Consider the following 6,000-nt stretch of genomic DNA (forward strand, 5'->3'; position numbering starts at 1 on the left):
ACAGAAAACCATTTATTCTTAATCTTGTATTTCTTCTCTTTTCCTCCTCTGATATCCTCGTACCGATACCTTACAATTATATGGGGTCTTGGCATTGTAACTTTTAAATTCAGGTGTGCTTTGTGAATTTAAGTCCTGACCAGTGTGTTGGGGTTATGCAGAGGTGACATGTTTGCTCTTTTTAATTTTTGTTTCTCCAAAGTAGATGTGTTTTAGCAGTGTATATGGATCAGTCTGCAAGCTTTGACAGCTGTTTGAAACTGAAACTGAAACTTTGTAACCCTGTTAGGTGTATGTTTATGGCAACACGATAAAATGAAACAGCAGAGTGTTGGAAAAGTCAAAACGAACTGATAACAATCCAAAGAAAGCATATGTCTGAATGAAATATCTTTTCCCTTACAGTGTGCACAGCATGTTTGTGTTTGGTCAGTATTCCTGAGACAGGCCAAGAAAAGCAGTGCCAGCAAGTCCCTGACAGCCACCACCATCCCCTGTTCACACTGCGTCAGAACCTTCCGGGCGCGGATTGGCCTGACCAGTCATCTGCACACCCACAGAGCCTAACCCACCCACCCCCAGGATGACTAGATGGTCCTCGTCGATCCCGACGGACGAACCACATTCCTGAGAGGGAGGCGGGGGATGGGGTGAGGGAGGGATGGTGCAAAGTGAGTGTGGGCAGTTTAGCTGCAATTTCGTATTTTACCATTGTTGAAGAGAATCTCCACAGATCTTTGAAGTGTACAAAAATATTATACATGGGTGACTGTGATGGAACAGGTGTTATTTAGTTGTTTACAGATCAGGGAAGTTCAAAAGAACTGAAACAGTACTGGTGCATTAATTGTGTTATTGTGTGATCACCTTTCTGGATCTGGAAAATTTTAAATGACTGAAACTGTTGGTGCTATATATATCACTGTGTGATCACTCAGATTGTTTATGTATGAGGGACATTTCAAGGACTGAAACGATATTGGTATGATATGATATATTACTGTCTAACCATCATTTATTTGCAGAGATTGTTACAATAAGTTTGTTGTACATGTTGTGATATATTACTCTGAACCTCCTCTGGTCACAGTTGAGATGGGTGATACCTAGACAAGCAGGTACTCGGAAGTGTATGTATTCTGTGAATTTTTTCTTGGACGTTATGTGAAATCTCATAACTTTGCATCCACCAGTGCAATAAAAAGGAGGACTTTTTAGCATTTATGAAAGCAATGTGCAGCTTTCTTTGAAAGGTACATTCTTATTTAGAATGGCTTTATAGATAGATTTTAAAGTTCTTGTTTTAGAGTGGCTTCATTAATAGAATTAAAAAATCATGCTTTTTTTTTCTTCTTTTTTTTCCGTAGACCTTACACAAAATTGTAATCGCTTGTAGCTTTTAGAGGCCTTTGATTGGTTAAGAGCGGACCGGGCAAGACGGGTCGTCTTTCCACTGTTACAGAGCAAACTGATAGGCCTAGTTTGCATCAGTTTGACATGGTAAGTATATGTATCACCAAACATGGAGTATAATACAAACTCCTCCTATCTCAAGCATTTAGGTCTGTCATGGAAATATGTTGCTTGATTGTTGTTGTTCATCGAATGAATACATTTTCAGTGGTGTTGTGAAGACTGTGTTGTTGTTTTTATCAGAATGATGTAATTATCATGGGTTTGTGAGAATAAATCTCTTCAAATGTTATAACATTTGTGGACGTATATACAGTTGTAATCATCTCTTGTTTATATTAATTGGTATTTCTGTGTGATATTGCTTCTTTTATGATGGAGTGAACTCATTAACCCCTTCAGTGCTGGATAAAAAAACCCAGTAGAAAGTGGTGTTTCGAGTCATATAACTTTCCAAAACAATAAGCTTAAAACTGAGAAAATGGTCTGGAGATATACAGTTCTAGATAAACTAAAAAGCCTTCCAGAGTTATTTCCCTTCATCAGTAACGTTACTATGCACGTAGGTGATACAGGCTGTGGCACTCAAGGAGTTAATGTCTTTCCCATCACATATTGGCTGGTGCCATTGTTTTGTAGAAGATACTTCTTTTTTTTCTTTTTCTTTTTTTCTTTCTTTTTTTTCCATTGAGAGCCCCAGTTGTCAAAGGGAAACAACCGTTACACTTTCTGAAAGCTGCAGTGTTGCTCTTTTGAGTGTGTAACTAAAGGTTGTGTTTGTTTGTCTATGAATATGTGATTTGACATTGCAGGGTGATGTTTTTTTCCCAGCATGTAATTGTTATTGTTTATAGACCTATTGGTGAATACATTGTCTCTTGTTTTTTTCTCTTTTTTTTTTTCTTTTTTTTTAAGAGCATGTGGAGTGATGACCTCGAGGTAACGCGTCCGCCTAGGAAGCGAGAGAATCTGAGCGCGCTGGTTCGAATCACAGCTCAGCTGCCGATATTTTCTCCCCCTCCACTAGACCTTGAGTGGTGGTCTGGACGCTAGTCATTCGGATCAGATGATAAACCGAGTTCCCGTGTGCAGCATGCACATAGTGCACGTAAAAGAACCCACGGCAACAAAAGAGTTTTTCCTGGCAAAATCCACTGCAATAGAAAAATCACATGTGCCAAAGCATGTATGGATCACTCCACATGCTTTCACATACGCTTGAAATTGAAACAGTCTGTGTATTTGTTAGGATGGTACACCACTGACAGGTAAGCTGAGAAACTTTCTGGGAAACAAGGAAACACAAGGGCCTTAGATAAGTTTGGCCCACAGTTTACAATATTTATTTACAACAAGATCCTAATCAGTTTGGACTGATTGCAGTTACATCAGCATGACTGATCTACCTGGATGTTTACGTTCGAAGCAGTTTTAGTAAAGGTAGATGGTGTCAAATGGTTTCTCAGATGTGTTAAGTGCAAAAAGTATACTTACATGGTTGGGTTTTTTTGGGGGGGCGTTGTCGTTGTTTTTTGCACAAAGGATTTTTGTAATATGAATAAGAGTTGAGTGCTTTGTCTGTTTGGAGGTATGTGAGTGCCTTATCTGTGTAGATGTATTAAGTGCTAAAACTATAGTCAGAGTTAATTGAGCATTTTGTCCATTTGATGAAGGTACATTAACACCTTTCCTGTGTTAGGCATTTGTGTTCATTTGAATATGTTTCATTATAACTGTAGATCTTAATGCACTTTCACGCATGTGTATGTGTATGTGCCACCTATATACACACCTGTGTACACTGAATTACATGGGGATTGTTGTGTTTTGAAGTGCAGAGGCCTTGAACTAAGTTAAACTGTGTCATTGCCAACAGTTACCTTGAAAGAATATCAGCAGTCTGTTGACCTCTTATTCCCACCAGTCACCACCTCTTTGAGTCTTTTCAGCCTGCACAACTCAAGAAATGAGCAGAAGAATATTAACAGAAAAAAATGTTTTGTGGTTCACAATTTTTCAGATGAAATATTGTTAAAAGTATACCAAAGATTTTTATGACAAGGAGATATTGTGTAATAAGGAGAAAGCTTCCATTGGCTGTGACTGCCACATTCTTTTGTATCTAGCAGTGGGATTTTACATGTTTGACAATTTTTACCTGCCAGTTAGACAACCATACTACATTTTCAAGGATATATATGCTGGGTGTGTTTGCGTTTCCATAAACCAGCAAACTCTTATATTGATCACAGGATTCAACATGCATATTTGTTGTTGATAAACAAATGGGGTTCATGTGCAAACAAATCTACACCTGTGTTGACCATGGAGATCAGAAAAATTCTCATCCTTAACCCGCCTAATGGAGCCATGATTTAACTCACTCAGTACGGCCAGTCCTCTCTTCTCCTCTACACAGACCCCTCGGATGTCCAGTGGGTATCTGAATGACCCAACCTTTAGCTTCTGTCGTCAGAATTGTGGTATTCTTTGTCAACATTCACCTCTTCAGTGTAAGAGCCTTCCGCTTGTAATATTTTGATGGTGGTAATTGAGGAGAAATGCTGTTAACGTCGTCTTTTTCACGGTTTGTATGGAAAGAGTTAAACCCAGGACCCCAGACTGGTGGTCCACTACTCAACCCACCAGGTTATGACACCCATCGTTCATATTTCTGACAAAAACTTCATCTTGAACAACTTGACAGACTCTTTGTATCCAATGTTTTACCCTTTTTTTTTTTCTCCTTCACAAGCTTTCTCTCTCCTGCAAAATGCAGATTCTTGTAAGAGGTTTCTCTTTCCCATAAGATTTGGGCTGCCAGGCTTGATTTTTTTTTTTTTTTTTTTTTTTTTTTTTCTTTTTTTCGTGCATTAGAATTGTCAGACACTGTACAGATGATAAACAGCACGAGCAAACCTGATGGTTCACTCAGAGATGACATGTCTCTTGTTTCCTTTGATGTGTATTGTTTACCTGTTTCTTTTTGTAAAATCTGTTGTTGTTTTTCTTTCCTGTTTTTTGTTGTTGTTGTTTTTTTAAACCATTGCAGACGCTGTTCAAGTATTTATTTCAGAGCATGGGTAGCAGTTTGAGGATATAGGTTTTGCTCGTTTGGTCAACTATAAAAGATTTATCTCTGCAGATTTTTGTGGCTAACTATTGTTATGGACTTGTTAACACATACCCATGAGAAAATTCACCTCATCTTGTTGATCTCAAAGAAATTACATGTGTGAGTGAATAAACAGAAGGTATGAATATTCTTATTTCATGTTTCACACTGACATGCATGCATCATTATGTGTGTAAATAGATCAGTGTGAATATTTATTTAACATTTTATTTTTACTCAGATGTACAAGTATCGCTATATGTGTAAATGAAGAAAACATATTTATTTAATAGTTGGTTGTGTTGGGGGTTTTTTGCACTAACATTTACTCTGTAGTTTGTGATTGTTGTAAATGAAGAAAACAGTTTAGTTTGAATATTTATTTAATAGTTGGTTGTGTTGTTGGGGTTTTTTGTTGTTGTTTTTTGTTTTTTTTTGCACTAGCATTTACTCTGTAGTTTGTGATCGTCCCTGACAACACACAGAATAAAAGTTTTTGGTATGTGTATTCTGAGGCCAGTAACTATCGTCCTTGTGTTGTGAACATTTTAGCAGCATGCTCTCCGTCCAGTGTGCTGTTTTACTAATCCAGTGTGTGTGCTGTATTTGACTTGAAGAGTGAATAAAGTTTTTAATACCTTTCAATATTTCTGTTGTTGTTTTTCTATGGTTTTTCGTTGTTGTCATTGTTTTTGTTGTTTTTTTTAGGGGGGTTGAAAGATTGTTTAGACATATTCATAAAATGGTTTAAAGATAGCTGGGACATGAATGTGTTATTTAGACAAATTCATAAAATGGTTTAAAGATCTTACACGGCGGGGTTGAAAGGGTCATACACGTAAAAGCCCACTCATGTACATATGAGTGAACGTGGGAGTTGCAGCCCACGAACGCAGAAGATTTCTTTCTTTCTTTTGCGTTCCGACAGCTACGCAGTCAGGGTCGAAGTCCGAGGGATGCCACAAACTCGGACGTCCGGAACGCAGAAGATGAAGAAGAAGGTTTAAAGATAGTTGGACATGAATGTGCATGCACACACACACACACACACACACACACACGCACGCATGCACGCATGTATGCACGCACACACTCACACATACACATAGTAACCATCAACAAAATTTTTAATTGTCACGTTTTGAAAATGTTATGATGAAACCATGAAGTGTAGAATCAGATTCATACTTGAGTAAACATCTAGAACATATAACAAGACCCTCAAGATACTGATTTTCTTGTTGTTGGTTTTTGTCTTTTTTTTCCAGTTGCTATATACAGGCGACAGTCAACACTGACAACAATCATATCCAACTGACTTTGCCCATCACACAAGGATCATGGAAATATTCATATGTGAGTTCCTTGCGAGAACAAAAATATCATCCTCGGTGTACAGATGACATGAAGAGCAGCACTTGTGAAGCCATGCTAGCTGCATTGATCTGATCCCTTTCCACGCATTTGAATAT

The sequence above is a fragment of the Babylonia areolata genome, chromosome 25 (genome assembly GCF_041734735.1).
Source record: "Babylonia areolata isolate BAREFJ2019XMU chromosome 25, ASM4173473v1, whole genome shotgun sequence".
Classification (NCBI taxonomy): Eukaryota; Metazoa; Mollusca; class Gastropoda; order Neogastropoda; family Buccinidae; genus Babylonia; species Babylonia areolata.